This window comes from Oncorhynchus mykiss, chromosome 11 (assembly GCF_057628025.1).
Source record: "Oncorhynchus mykiss isolate SJ-2025 chromosome 11, ASM5762802v1, whole genome shotgun sequence".
Lineage (NCBI taxonomy): Eukaryota > Metazoa > Chordata > Actinopteri > Salmoniformes > Salmonidae > Oncorhynchus > Oncorhynchus mykiss.
The window spans coordinates 18,951,911-18,968,956 of NC_143032.1; the positions used below are offsets into that span (position 1 = coordinate 18,951,911).

The 17,046-nt window shown below is 40.3% G+C and overlaps 1 pseudogene; it reads right to left on the bottom strand.

Moving 5' to 3' along the window:
- Nucleotides 1-369: 369 nt before the first annotated feature.
- LOC110536576 (uncharacterized) lies at nucleotides 370-12,273 on the bottom strand (annotated as a pseudogene).
- Nucleotides 12,274-17,046: the final 4,773 nt, after the last annotated feature.

The following is a 17,046-nucleotide window of genomic DNA, read 5'->3' on the forward strand; positions in this document are numbered from 1 at the left end:
AAATAACTTTGCTGTATATATTCTAGTGTAGCGCTTGTTAAATGTAGTGTAGCGCAGTATGTTTGAAATGGGTAGGAAGGTGTTTAAGTACAAAAAAGGGGGGGAACATTTTCATTTTATGTTTATGATTGGGTCACCAGGGCAATTCAAAGACAATTGTTCACCAAAAAAAAGCTAAAAACAACAACCAATAGTTAACAAACTAGGTTAATAGAAATCAACACATGTAACTAAGCAAGTGTAGGCCTATTAAGTCCTTAGAATGACTAACATTAACGAATGCTAATTCTAAATCAATCATTTAATTATTAGAATTAATGTTTAAAAGTAAAACCAAAAATAGAATATAAAATCAGAGCAGGACAGTTTTCAATGTCCCCGTCTCTCCACCCCGGTGAGAATGGTGTCATGGAGATAAGCCAGGAAGAGGTAGTAGGCATATACCACCTGCCACCTCAGGAGATGATAGATAAAGGACCCCAGCAGGGTGAGGAGGACCAGAGAAGGGGTTGAGATGAAGTAGAAGATGCCTAGGTCCACTGAACAGGAGTGGGTGTCCAGGTCCAACAGTTTAGTGTTCTTGAGATCGTCTGGATAGCTACATGGATAGTCATGGGCATAAGCAACTTGTGTTTGGTTGTTGCTCTCAGCCCAATGAACAAACCAAGCATTTCTGCAGTCACAAATGAAAGGATTCCTTTGCATATCCAGGAGAGTTAAGGCTGGGAGAGAGTGCAGCACTGTCTCATTGGTCCATGTAATTTAATTCTGTCTCACTTCTTAGGGCTAGGCATCCCGCTAGCAGGACAACTTCCGGTGAAACTGGAGTGCGCACATGATTCAAATAAATAATCATAAAAATTATGGATATTAAACATTTAGGTACATACAAGTCTTTTATATAGGTTGAGAGCTTACATTCTTGTTAATCTGTCCGATGTACAGTAGCAATTACAGCGAAAGCATGCCATGCGATTGTTTGAGGATGGCGCCCCACATCAAAATATTTTTCCACCTGCAGAGGTTTCATAAATTCACAAATAGCGATTAAATATTCACATACTTTTTGAAAATCTTCCTCTGATTTGTCATCCAAAGGGTCCCAGCTATAACATGTAGTGTTGTTTTGTTAGATAAAATCCTTCTTTATATCCCAAAAAAGTATGTTTAGTTGGTGCCATCGATTTGAGTAATCCACTCGTTCAACATGCAGAGAACGGAATCCGAAAATCTACTCCTAAACTTTGTTTCAACAAGTCAAAATATGTTTCTATCCAATCCTCAGATACCTTAAAATCTAATCAAACTATAATATTTCTTACGGAAAGAAGAATGTTCAATAGGAAACCGATTTTAGCACGTGCGTTCTGTCTTCTTCGCGCGCGAATACACAAATTTCCAAGACTGTCCTTGAACTAAAACTGATATTTCTTATTCGTTTTAGAAGTTACAAGCCTGAAACCTTGAACATGGACTGCTGACCCCCTGTGGAAGCCATAGCAATTGCATCCTGAGAGCGAGAATTCAGTACGTCCCCTATACTTTTCATTGAAAGAGCATGGGCTCTCAAAAAAAAAGAAATGTCCAGTTGGTTTTTCTTTGGATTTTCTCCTACAATATCTAGTGTTATATTCTCTTACATTATTTTAACATTTCTACAAATTCAAAGTATTTTCTTTCCAATGGCTTCAGGGCCTGAGCCTGAGTCATTCAGGCAGAAATTGAGAAAAAAAAGGGGCCTAGCCCTAAGAAGTTTTAAGAAACAGACTTGAGTGAGGTTGGCTTCTATGAGAAAATCTAATGACTCAAGTTCAGTTTTGGAGATGGTGAGTCTTTTGAGCTTGGGGCATGGGTGAAAGAGCTGTGGGGAGAGGGCTTTGAACCAATTCTGGCTGGGACAACAACTGGGGTGTGTGAATGAACATGTCAGGGTACAGGGACATAATATGAAGATTCCCTGCTTGGAACTCTAACATTTTCAGACCTTCAAGAAAGTTGGAAGGTAGATAAGACAATCATATATAGATGAAGTTGGAAGTTTACATACACTTTGGACAAATACATTTAAACTCAGTTTTTCACAATTCCTGACATTTAATCCTAGTAAAAATGACCTGTATTAGGTCAGTTAGGATCACCACTTTATTTTAAGAATGTGAAATGTCAGAATAATAGCAGAGAATGATTTATTTCAGCTTTTATTTATTTCATCACATTCCCAGTGGGTCAGAAGTTTACATACACTCAATTAGTATTTGGCAGCATTGCCTTTAAACTGTCTAACTTGGGTGAAACGTTTTGGGTTGCCTTCCACAGGCTTCCCACAATAAGTTGGTTGAATTTTGGCCTATTCCTCCTGATAGAGCTGGTACAGTGCCTTGCGAAAGTATTCGGCCCCCTTGAACTTTGCGACCTTTTGCCACATTTCAGGCTTCAAACATAAAGATATAAAACTGTATTTTTTTGTGAAGAATCAACAACAAGTGGGACACAATCATGAAGTGGAACGACATTTATTGGATATTTCAAACTTTTTTAACAAATCAAAAACTGAAAAATTGGGCGTGCAAAATTATTCAGCCCCCTTAAGTTAATACTTTGTAGCGCCACCTTTTGCTGCGATTACAGCTGTAAGTCGCTTGGGGTATGTCTCTATCAGTTTTGCACATCGAGAGACTGACATTTTTTCCCATTCCTCCTTGCAAAACAGCTCGAGCTCAGTGAGGTTGGATGGAGAGCATTTGTGAACAGCAGTTTTCAGTTCTTTCCACAGATTCTCGATTGGATTCAGGTCTGGACTTTGACTTGGCCATTCTAACACCTGGATATGTTTATTTTTGAACCATTCCATTGTAGATTTTGCTTTATGTTTTGGATCATTGTCTTGTTGGAAGACAAATCTCCGTCCCAGTCTCAGGTCTTTTGCAGACTCCATCAGGTTTTTTTCCAGAATGGTCCTGTATTTGGCTCCATCCATCTTCCCATCAATTTTAACCATCTTCCCTGTCCCTGCTGAAGAAAAGCAGGCCCAAACCATGATGCTGCCACCACCATGTTTGACAGTGGGGATGGTGTGAGCTGTGTTGCTTTTACGCCAAACATAACGTTTTGCATTGTTGCCAAAAAGTTAAATTTTGGTTTCATCTGACCAGAGCACCTTCTTCCACATGTTTGGTGTGTCTCCCAGGTGGCTTGTGGCAAACTTTAAACAACACTTTTTATGGATATCTTTAAGAAATGGCTTTCTTCTTGCCACTCTTCCATAAAGGCCAGATTTGTGCAATATACGACTGATTGTTGTCCTATGGACAGAGTCTCCCACCTCAGCTGTAGATCTCTGCAGTTCATCCAGAGTGATCATGGGCCTCTTGGCTGTAACTCTGATCAGTCTTCTCCTTGTATGAGCTGAAAGTTTAGAGGGACGGCCAGGTCTTGGTAGATTTGCAGTGGTCTGATACTCCTTCCATTTCAATATTATCGCTTGCACAGTGCTCCTTGGGATGTTTAAAGCTTGGGAAATCTTTTTGTATCCAAATCCGGCTTTAAACTTCTTCACAACGGTATCTCGGACCTGTCTGGTGTGTTCCTTGTTCTTCATGATGCTCTCTGTGCTTTTAACGGACCTCTGAGACTATCACAGTGCAGGTGCATTTATACGGAGACTTGATTACACACAGGTGGATTGTATTTATCATCATTAGTCATTTAGGTCAACATTGGATCATTCAGAGATCCTCACTGAACTTCTGGAGAGAGTTTGCTGCACTGAAAGTAAAGGGGCTGAATAATTTTGCATGCCCAATTTTTCAGTTTTTGATTTGTTAAAAAAGTTTGAAATATCCAATAAATGTCGTTCCACTTGATGATTGTGTCCCACTTGTTGTTGATTCTTCACAAAAAAATACAGTTTTATATCTTTATGTTTGAAGCCTGAAATGTGGCAAAAGGTCGCAAAGTTCAAGGGGGCCGAATACTTTCGCAAGGCACTATAACTGAGTCAGTATTGTGAGATCCTTGCTCGCACATGCTTTTTTTTTAGATCTGCTCACACATTTTCTATAGGATTGAGGTCAGGGCTTTGTGATGGCCACTCCAATACCTTGACATTGTTGTCCTTAAACCATTTTGCAACAACTTTGGAAGTATGCTTGGGGTCATGTCCATTTGGAAAACCCATTTGTGACCAAGCTTGAACTTCCTGGCTGATGTCTTGAGATGTTGCTTCAATATATCCACATAATTTTCCTGCCTCATGATGCAATCTATTTTGTAAAGTGCACCAGTCCCTCCTGCAACAAAGCACCTACACGACATGATGATGCCACCCCCGTGCTTCGCGGTTGGGATGGTGTTCTTCGGCTTGCAAGCCTCGCCTTTGTCCTCCAAACATAGCGATGGTCATTATGGCCAAACAACTCTATTTTTGTTTCATCAGACCAGAGGACATTTCTCCAAAAAGTACAATCTTTGTCCCCATGTGCAGTTGCAAACTGTAGTCTGGCTTTTTCATGGCGGTTTTGGAGCAGTGGCTTCTTCCTTGCTGAGCGGCCTTTCAGGTTATGTTGATATAGGACTCGTTTTACTGTGGATATAGATACTTTTGTACTCATTTCCTCCAGCATCTTCACAAGGTCCTTTGCTGTTGTTCTGGAATTGATTTGCACTTTTCACACCAAAGTACATTCATCTCTAGGAGACAGAACGCGTCTCCTTCCTGAGCGGTATGACGGCTGCATGGTCATGGTGTTTATTTGGTGTTTATACTTGCATATTATTGTTTGTACAGGTGAACGTGGTTTGAAGGTAGGCCTTGAAATACATCCACAGGTACACCTCCAAATTGACTCAATTGATGTCAATTAGCCCATCAGAAGCTTCTAAAGCCAAGACGTAATTTTCTGGAATTTTCCAAGCTGTTTAAAGGCACAGTCAATTTAGTGAATGATAAGTGAAATAATCTGTCTGTAAACAATTGTTGGAAAAATTACTTGTGTCATGCACAAAGTAGATGTCCTAACCGACCTGCCAGAACTTCAGTTTGTTAACAAGAAATTTGTGGAGTGGTTGAAAAATGAGTTTTAATGACACCAACCTAGGTGTATGTAAACTTCCGCGTTAGGTGTTAACGTTAGCATTAGTTCTAGGCAAATGTTGCAATTCTTCAGCCATTCCTGGACCTGTGACCAAAAACGAGCTACATATGGACAATACCGAAATAAATTATCTAATGACTCTGCCTCCTCACAGCAGAATCTGCAGAGCTGGGAAGATTGTATCCCCCATATATATAACATTCTATTGGTTGCAAGAATTTTGTATAGTAATTTATATTGAAACATTTTAAGTTTTGAATTTGGCGTTGTTTTGTGTCTCAGTTCATAAACCATGTGCCATGGAATGGGTACATCGAAAATCTGTTCCCAACTATTTTGCAATTTATATGGCACAGTGGTCAGTTTTTTGGTCCTTAAATGAAATTGGTATATGTTTTTATTTATCACACTTTTCTTTAACCATTTATGTTCTTTAATACAGGGCCGACATACAAGTACCATACTTTTTCCTCTTCTACTTGCCTCTTCCATTGTGGTAATGCTGCAATTAGTTGGTTGTAATTTTGGGTAGAGCAGACATTTATATATGTCTGTTTGCTGCAAGTGGGACATAACTCCACCAGTCCTATTTATGGTATCATTCCCTAAAATTATACATTTTTTAAACATTTCTTCGATAAATCGTTTTTTTTTATCAATTAGTGTATTTGAATTTAACCACAATATTTGTTGTACTATTTGTTCCGTCCTTTCAGGTCTATTAAACTGAAATTGCAACCAACTTTCTAAGGCTTGTTTAAAAAATATAGATATTATGGAGATGATTTCCTTTTCAAACAACCGAAAGTGAGCAGGTGTAATCTGAATAAAGGGGGAAAGGCCCTTCCTGAATATAGGATGGAATATATATATATATATATATATATATATATATATATATATATATATATATATATATATATATATATATATAATATAGGAATATAGGACTAGAGAACCAGTTTGGATTTAAGTATAACTTTTGTATGACTGATGCCTTTAGTGAGAGGTCTAATGCTTTAATATTTAATCATTTCTGCCCACCGAATTCATATTCGTTATATAAATAGCCCCCTTTAATTTTATCTGGCTTGTCGTTCCAAATAAAATTGAATATTTCTTGTTCATATAATTTAAAAAGCAGGTGTAGGCAAAATCATAAGCAAAGAGGTAAACTGTGATATAACTAAAGAGTTAATCAGGGTGATTTTTCCACAAATAGACAGGTATTTTCCTTTCCATGGTAGCAAGATCTTATCTATTTTTGGTAACTTTCTATAAAAATGTATTGGAGTGAGATCATTTCTTTTTGGGGGGATTTGTACACCGAGTATGTCCACATCCCCGTCAGACCATTTAATTGGTAAACTACATGGTAATGTAAAATGTGCATTTTTTAGTGATCCAATACGTAATATGGTACATTTATCATAATTTGGTTTTAATCCAGAGAGGATAGCAAAAGTATCTAGATCCTCTAAGAGGCCGTGGAGAGACTCTAATTGTTGTTTTAAAAGAAAACATGAATCATCCGTGTACAATGACACCTTAGTTTTTAAGCCACTGATTTCTAATCCCTTAATATTATTGTTTGATCTAAACTTAGCGGCTAACATTTCGATGGCAATAATAAATAGATATGCCGATAATGGACAACCTTGTTTTACTACTCTGTGGCAGGCTGTATTAATGAGATTATATTGTCCCATTTTATCCAGCCCCAGAAGTGCTAACGAAAAGTTGATGCTCTGGAGCACCGAACTCATCCCCTCTAAAGACGTGAAGTCGAGGCTGCTCAAAATCCTCGGAAAATACCTGTCCGCTACATCCCATTCCATGGTTCCATTAATGCCACAGATGTAGAGGTCTAGTTTCTTAAAATGGGGAAGTATATCTGCTGTGACACTGAAGATATCCAGAGGATTCCTGGATAGATCCAGCTCTGTCAGCCCTATTGACCTATTTGATATTTCCTGTGACTGCAAAGAGTTCAAGCTGTTGTTCCCAATGAACAACTTCATCAAGCTTGGCCATTATAAAATGTGCTGGAGCTCCTTGAAACAATGTAGTTTGTTGCTGGTTAAGTTCAGTACCTTCAAGCTGAAGAGTAACTGAAAAGATGAGGAGGCAATACTTGAGATGTGGTTGTTCTCCAATTGTAGTACTGTGAGGTTGTCCAGGCCCTTAAACATTTGGTCTGAGAGGGATGTGAGTTTGTTAAAGGCCAGATTCAGCTGCTCTAGAGCCACCAGGTCTGAAAAAGACCCATTCTCAACATGAGAAATCCTGTTGCTGTACATGATTAACATTTTGAGGATTGTTAGATCTTTGAAGTCCTCCCTTTTTATCTGTGAAATGTTATTCTTTGCTATGTTTACAGATCTCACCAATAATGGGATGTCTGCTGGTACGGCATTGAGGTTCCTGCCATCACATAGCACAGACGTGTTTAGAGATTCCCTGATTCTGCAGTGTTTCATTGAGTAGCCATTTACTGGATTAAATAGAACCCAGAAATACAGAAGAATGCATAGAAAGAAACTCAACCGGGAATATGTAGATCCATGTCATTTTCCTGACAAGGTTTTCCTGACATTTCAGTTCCATATAAAGGAGTTTGTTTCCTTTTTCAGAATAAGAGGTGGCTTTTCACCAACAATGGAGTCCAATGAGGTTCCTCCCAGATTCTTACTGATGTATTCAACTATAAATAAATAATAACGGGATTTTATTTGTTTTGCTGTGGCTCTATGCACACTCACTAGACTACCCACACACTCACAGTACTATGCACACTCACTAGACTACCCACACACTCACAGTACTATGCACACTCACAGTACTATGCACACTCACAGTACTATGCACACTCACTAGACTACCCACACACTCACAGTACTATGCACACTCACTAGACTACCCACACACTCACAGTACTATGCACACTCACAGTACTATGCACACTCACAGTACTATGAACACTCACTAGACTACCCACACACTCACAGTACTATGCACACTCACAGTACTATGCACACTCACAGTACTATGCACACTCACTAGACTACTCACACACTCACAGTACTATGCACACTCACTAGACTACCCACACACTCACAGTACTATGCACACTCACAGTACTATGCACACTCACTAGACTACCCACACACTCACAGTACTATGCACACTCACAGTACTATGCACACTCACTAGACTACCCACACACTCACAGTACTATGCACACTCACTAGACTACCCACACACTCACAGTCTTATGCACACTCACAGTACTATGCACACTCACTACACTACCCACACACTCACAGTACTATGCACACTCACTAGACTACCCACACACTCACAGTACTATGCACACTCACTACACTACCCACACACTCACAGTACTATGCACACTCACTAGACTACCCACACACTCACAGTACTATGCACACTCACTAGACTACCCACACACTCACAGTACTATGCACACTCACTAGACTACCCACACACACTCAAACACAAAAACACACACACGCATATTTATGCACACACACACGCTGCTCCTACTCTGTTTATTATCTAGTCACATCTACATACTGTATTACTGTACCTCAACTGCACATTGACTCGGCACTGGTAATCCTTGTATATAGCCTTGTTATTGTGTGTGTATTTCTATTTCCTTTATTTGTTTAGCAAATATTTAATTTTTGAACATTCCCATTGATGGGAATGTGCTGGTAAGTAAGCATTTCACTATGAAGTCTACACCTGTTGTATTTTATATGTGACCAATAACATCTGATATCTAATGCAGATGGAGACAAATACAATACATTTTAAATAACTGTCATCATTTTTATTTAACTACGCAAGTCAGTTAAGAACAAATTCTTATTTACAATAACGGCCTAGCAACATTGGGTTAACTGCCTTGTTCAGGGGCAGAAACAGATTTTTACCTTGTCAGCTCGGGGATTCGATCTAGCAACCTTTCGGTTATTGGCCCAATGCTCTAACCACTAGGCTACCTGCCGCAAAATACCAGTCTCAACGTCAACAGTGAAGAGGCGACTGAAATAGGGTTCAGTCCAGGCAGCAGGCTGTTTGCCAGCCTTCCAGCATAGTGGAGTCTGCCACTAGCACAGTCAGTGTAGTCAGCTCAGCTATCACCATTGAGACCGTGTCTGTGCCTCGACCTAGGTTGGGCAAAACTAAACATGGCGGTGTTCGCCTTAGCAATCTCACTAGGATAAAGACCTCCTCCATTCCGGTCATTATTGAAAGAGATCATGATACCTCACATCTCAAAATAGGGCTACTTAATGTTAGATCCCTTACTTCAAAGGCAATTATAGTCAATGAACTAATCACTGATCACAATCTTGATGTGATTGGCCTGACTGAAACATGGTTTAAGCCTGATGAATTTACTGTGTTAAATGAGGCCTCACCTCCTGGCTACACTAGTGACCATATCCCCCGTGCATCCCGCAAAGGCGGAGGTGTTGCTAACATTTCCGATAGCAAATTTCAATTTACAAAAAAAAAAAGACGTTTTCGTCTTTTGAGCTTCTAGTCATGAAATCTATGCAGCCTACTCAATCACTTTTTATAGCTACTGTTTACAGGCCTCCTGGGCCATATACAGCGTTCCTCATTGAGTTCCCTGAATTCCTATCGGACCTTGTAGTCATAGCAGATAATATTCTAATCTTTGGTGACTTTAATATTCACATGGAAAAGTCCACAGACCCACTCCAAAAGGCTTTTGGAGCCATCATCGACTCAGTGGGTTTTGTCCAACATGTCTCTGGACCCACTCACTGTCACAGTCATACTCTGGACCTAGTTTTGTCCCATGGAATAAATGTTGTGGATCTTAATGTTTTTCCTCATAATCCTGGACTATCGGACCACCATTTTATTACGTTTGCAATTGCAACAAATAATCTGCTCAGACCCCAACCAAGGAACATCAAAAGTCGTGCTATTAATTCACAGACAACACAAAGATTCCTTGATGTCCTTCCAGATTCCCTCTGTCTACCCAAGGACGCCAGAGGACAAAAATCAGTTAACCACCTAACTGAGGAACTCAATTTAACCTTGCGCAATACCCTAGATGCAGTTGCACCCCTAAAAACTAAAAACATTTCTCATAAGAAACTAGCTCCCTGGTACACAGAAAATACCCGAGCTCTGAAGCAAGCTTCCAGAAAATTGGAACGGAAATGGCGCAACACCAAACTGGAAGTCTTCCGACTAGCTTGGAAAGACAGTACCGTGCAGTACCGAAGAGCCCTTACTGCTGCTCGATCATCCTATTTTTCTAACTTAATTGAGGAAAATAAGAACAATCCGAAATTCCTTTTTGATACTGTCGCAAAGCTAACTAAAAAGCAGCATTCCCCAAGAGAGGATGGCTTTCACTTTAGCAGTGATACATTTATGAACTTCTTTGAGGAAAAGATCATGATTATTAGAAAGCAAATTACGGACTCCTCTTGAAATCTGCATATTCCTTCAAAGCTCAGTTGTCCTGAGTCTGCACAACTCTGCCAGGACCTAGGATCAAGAGAGACGCTCAAGTGTTTTAGTACTATATCTCTTGACACAATGATGAAAATAATCATGGCCTCTAAACCTTCAAGCTGGACCCTATTCCAACTAAACTACTGAAAGAGCTGCTTCCTGTGCTTGGCCCTCCTATGTTGAACATAATAAACGTCTCTCTATCCACCGGATGTGTACCAAACTCACTAAAAGTGGCAGTAATAAAGCCTCTCTGGAAAAGCCAAACCTTGACCCAGAAAATATAAAAAAACTAATCGGCCTATATCGAATCTTCCATTCCTCTCAAAAATTTTAGAAAAGGCTGTTGCGGGGATCACGTGACCCTTGAACGAGATGGCCGCATGAACTAAGAGCTCCGCACAAGTAGTTTCCAATTCCTAATCTTACCTCCACTCCAAGTTCACACTCATTTAGCTTTAGCAAGAAAAAGTCATGGCGGCTACAAAAGGCGACATTTTTACCCGGACTCGAGTATTAGCGACGGAAAAAGCCTCCAAGAAGAAGCTAGCTTCAGAAAAAACTAGCGCCATTAGCCAGGAGCAAGAGAGCCCGCTCCCCCACGAGGCACAACGAATGCCAACCTCGCACTCTGTCGAAGACATCCTTTCTGAGTTGAGATCCCAACGTACAGAACTAAACACTAAATTAGATGCCATTAATTCTCAGCTCAGTGCGATAGGGGGCAAGGTGACAATCCTGGAAAACGCTTTGCCTGACATCAACAACAAGAACCATAAACGCGGGGCGCCTGGACGAGGCAGAGGGGCGAATCCTATCCATGGAAAACTTATTGACAGATGCCATGGAAACAATAGCATATGCTAAAAAGAAAATTGAGCATCTGGAAGAGAAAACAGAGGACCTGGAAAACAGGGGGCGAAGGAATAATTGTGTTCTATTCAATCTGGGCGAAAAAGAAGAGGGAAACATGCCACTGATCCGCTACCTGCAAGACAAACTTCCCGAGTGGCTCCACCTGCCCACCGACAGGCCCATAGAACTCGAGAGAGCTCACCGAGCACTGAGGCCCCCACCAGCAGCCAGACAACCACCGCGCCCAATCACCATACGTTTCCTGAGATTCACCGACAAGGAACGAGTCCTACAGGCGGCGAAAAACAACACCATCACAATGGGAAACGCCAAACTCGCTTTACACCAGGACCTGTCAGCTGGAATACGCCGAAAGCGCCGAGAATTTGACGAAGTGAAGAAATACTCCATTGACCGAGGCATCTTCAGGGGATTCAAATACCCAAACGAGCTCAGGATTCTTCACCAGGGAGCCTTGCGACACTTCAAAACTCCCGAAGAGGCAAAACGTTTTTTGAAAGACATTCCTGGCCAATGAGAAACAGACCAATGACTAAATGCGATTAATGCCATTACTAAAGGAGGTAAGACGACATATAGCCGATATCCAGAGATAAACCCCCTAAATGTCATTATAGCCGTCCAATTTATATTTATTGTCCTTTAACTGAGAGGGATGGGCTGTATAGCCTAACCTAGGCCTACTAATGTTTCAGCCTACTTTTATTTCCCTGTTTTTTTGTTGTTGCTATTATTACCTGGGGTTCCCTATGTCCCTTTGGGGAGGCATATGTAGGCTGGGCTATTGATTTTATTTTTCTCCCCTCTTTTACTGGGGTCTGGACGAGGGCAACTGTGTTATTTACTCAATGCGGGGTGGAGAGGATGAGGCATTTCTTTGGTGGGGAGAAGGAGACGTTGTGCGTTGCTAACTGTTCCCGGTTTTTGTTTTATTCGGAACACAGAATTGAGACTGAGCGGGGGGGTAATAGATCCAACGGGATGTGTCGAGTTGTTTGGGAACTCGGCTGGGGTGTTCAGAGACTATTATTTTATGTACACCATTTATTTTCCTTTTATGTGAACGCAGCTGTAATTACTATCCACTTTTACCCAGCGATGACTTGCACTAAAGTTCGATTACTGCTCGATGACGATGACTAGTACCTTAAATCTATTGACATGGAACTGCCATGGTCTAGGGCATGCAATAAAACGAAAAAAGATACTATGTGCTCTAAAAAAGGAAAAAGCAGACATTGCGCTATTACAAGAGACACACCTCTGTGATGCTGAACATGCCAAACTCCGCAGAGCTTGGGTGGGACAGGTGTATTTCTCATCTTTCAAATCAAACAGTAGAGGCACAGCCATACTTATCCATAAAAATGTTCCATTCATAATTGACAAAAACATATCTGATCCGGAGGGGATATTTATTTTGATAACTGGGTCACTATATGGTCAACCAATTACTATATTAAACATATACGCCCCTAACACAGATACTCCTGCCTTCATGTCAAAAATTATAACCCTGTTCAATGAGCATTGTGTCTCCTTTGGCGTGGTGGCCGGAGATTTTAATTGTACCCTTAACCCAACCCTAGACAAATCATCTCAAGTCCCCACCACAAATCCTAGATCTGCAAAGATGTTGAACTCTCTTACTAAAGAGATGGGACTGATAGATATCTGGAGAGAGAATAATAGCTCATCTATGGACTATACATTCTACTCTAATGTCCATAACACCTACTCCCGTATAGATTACATTTTTATCCCAAAGCATTTCATAAATTCAGCCACATGTACAATCGGACCCATAGCACTTTCAGATCACGCCTTTGTCCACCTCTGCTTTGACCTCTGCAAAAACATCCCAAGGTCAAAGAGCTGGAAATTCAACACCTCCATGCTATCAAATGACGAGTTCCATACATTGGTAACTACATGGATAGACAACTACACACAAGACAATAAAGATTCTCCTGTTTCTCCGGCCACAATGTGGGACGCTGCTAAAGCCACACTAAGAGGTCATCTAATTGCATATGCTTCCTCTAAGAAAAAAGCAATGGAAGCACACAGGCTAGATCTTGAGAGGGAGCTGGAATGCTGTGAAAGAATACATAAACAATCCCTAGACAGCACCTCCTGGAGTCATCTTAAAGCAGCCAAAGCCAAACTGAATTTGGACTACACTCGGGAGATAAAAAAAAAAGTTTTCTTCACTAAACAGAAATACCATGAGTATAGCAATAGGCCCAGTAGATTGCTTGCTTACCAATTAAAAAAGGAGCAGTCAGAGCGTACAATCATGGCTATCCGAACAGCAGAGGACGAGGTCACATATGACCCAAAAAAGATCAATTTAACTTTTCATGATTTTTACTGCAAACTATATACCTCTGAGAGAAAACACACAGAGGCAGAACTCCACTCTTTCCTAGAGGGAATCTCGCTACCTAAACTATCAGAGACCGACCAGGAAGATCTCAACTCCCCCTTCACTCCTGAGGAGATCCTGGAGGCAATTACCTCCATGCCACCTAATAAGTCCCCAGGCCCAGATGGATTCCCCAGAGAGTTCTACAAAGACTCAATGCACACAGCTCGCATTACAGTGTTGCTAAAAAAGGACAAGGACCCCCTATCCTGCTTGTCCTTCCGGCCCATAAGCTTGTTGGATTTCGACTTTAAAATAATTACCAAATTGCTCGCCAAGAGACTAAACACTCTTCTTCCCAAAATAATAAAAGCGGACCAAACTGGATTTATTAGAGACAGATACTCTTCTGATAACATTCGCCGTCTTTTTGATATTATTGATCAAGTAAACGCACAAAAGACCCCTGTCCTGCTGGCTTCACTGGATGCTGAGAAGGCGTTTGACAGGATGGAGTGGAGCTTTCTGTTTTCAGTCTTAGAAAAGTTCAATATGGGCCCAAATTTTATTAAATGGATCAAATCACTATACTCTCATCCAAATGCCATGGTGACTACTAATGGACTGAACGGGGCACAAGACAAGGGTGCTCGCTGTCCCCCCTGCTCTACTTGTTGGGGGCGGAGCCTCTGGCAGAGCTGATAAGGAGCAATCCAAGTATTATGGGTGTTTCTGCAGGTGGCCTGCAGCACAAGATTTCGCTTTACGCGGATGATGTCTTGCTCTACATATCCAACCCTGAGAAATCACTCCCTCTCATTTTAGACACAATTGCTCAGTATGGCAAGTTTTCAGGTTACAAGATCAATTTTAACAAATCCACTGTCTGCCCTCTCAATATTACACTCACCAGCTCTATGAAGACACTTTGTCCTTTCCAATGGAAAACACACGGGTTTCAATACCTCGGGATCTTCATAACACCAGATCTGAATAGCCTTTTTAAGGAAAATTATCTTCCACTCCTGGATCGAATCAAGAACGATCTCCAAACCTGGAACTCCCTCACAATTAGCTTAGTAGGAAGAATTAATGTAATCCGTATGAACATCCTCCCTAGACTAAACTACTTATTTCAGATGCTCCCATGCTATCTCCCAGTTTCCTTCTTCAAAACAACTAACCAAAGAATCACCAAATTTATATGGGGCAATAAAAAACCTAGGATCAAGTTTTCCACTTTATCAAAACCGGAATCTAAAGGTGGTCTTGCCCTTCCCTCCCTTCAACTGTACTAATGGTCTGCCCAAATCCGCAACATGCTAACATGGATCACAAACAGACAAGAGTCAACGTGGATTCAGATAGAAGCCCAATCCTGTGGTTCATTGCCCTTAAGTTCAATTATATTCATTAATAACTTTAGTGAAGTGGGCAACATAGCCAAAACCTTTGCGATTTACAGCACCCTACTAGCGTGGAGGGACTGTAAGAAATACCTGGGCATTTCCTCTTTCCTCATTTCCTGTTCTCACTCGCCTATAGTAGGCAACCCAGACTTGCCAAAAGCCCTGAGGGATGCCAACTTTAATCTTTGGCATACTCTAGGAATCAGGACCTTTTCAGACCTATTTCATCAGAAAACCACTACACTGAAATCCTTTCAAGAGCTCTGCAGTGAATTCGATGTGCCAAGATCCCATTTTTTTAAATATCTTCAAATTAGACATGTAATTTCCTCATTTACCTCCAAGAGGAGGTTTAGAACTCAGTTGAATGAAGTTCAAACCCTTCTTGTCACAGCACAATCCATTAAAGGCAAAATATCTTACATCTATAGACTCCTTTCTGAGAAAGGAAGCTCCTCCTTTACTCCTTTGAAAATAATCTGGGAAAAGGACCTTGGTCTGACTATCAGTGATGAGTTATGGGCGGAGGTTTGCGACAGGGTATACTGCTCCTCTACCAGTGTAAAAATGAAAGAATCTAATTACAAATTGTTGTACAAATTTGATTATACTACTTTGAGACTCCATAGAATGAAAACAGCTATGTCTCCTAACTGTAAAAGATGTACCTCTGAAAGCGGAACCTATATGCATGTATTTTGGAGCTGTAGGGAGATTGCCAGATTCTGGCAATCTGTACATACTGCTGCACAGAAAATACTAGAGGTACAGTTTGATATGACCCCGTGTATCTATCTTCTTAATGCCCAGCAGGACTTTGTTCTTGATCCTGACAGAGAAAATTTGCTTATGACTATTACATACTTTGCTAAGAAATGTATTCTTCTATTGTGGGCCTCTAATACCCCTCCTACATTTAAAATGTGGATTGACCAGATTGTTGACTTTCTTCCTCTTGAAAAGCTCACTTATGACCTCCACAAGAGACAGCCCAAGTTTGATAGACTCTGGTCTCCACTATTCAACTATATTTCAAACTGGACAGAGTGAACGGGGTGACTAGGGAAATGCGCAGATACATGTTGTGTAAGGTACTGTAAAACCTAAAAACAAATTATTGGCCCGTCGTCTCAGCGAATGCTTGAAATAGCTGATAAGAACCTTGATAGTGCTGCTGCAAGTGTTATGTTTTTTTTTGTTTTTTTTTGTGTGTTTTTATTTTAATTCCGTTTTTGAGTACGTGTGCGTAGGTGTGTGTGTGTATGTATATGTGCGTATGTATGTACGTACGTATGTATGTATATATATATGTACCAAGGAAAATATATAGATTAAGAAAAAGAAATGCTTTTATTTGACTTTATCATTCATTTTAATTGTATTTTTATTTTTTCAAAAGTATTATTATTTTTTTATTTTTTTAAAGCCTGTCACATCTGTGAATGTGGAATGTGTTTTTGTTGGTTGATTGAAAAACAAGAAAACTTAATAAAACTTTAAATTGAAAACAAAAAAAAGCAGGTCACTAGGTGTAGGCAAAATCATAAGCAAAGAGGTAAACTGTGATATAACTAAAGAGTTAATCAGGGTGATTTTTCCACAAATAGACAGGTATTTTCCTTTCCATGGTAGCAAGATCTTATCTATTTTTGGTAACTTTTTATAAAAATGTATTGGAGTGAGATCATTTCTTTTTGGGGGGATTTGTATACCGAGTATGTCCACCTCCCAGTCAGACCATTTAATTGGTAAACTACATGGTAAT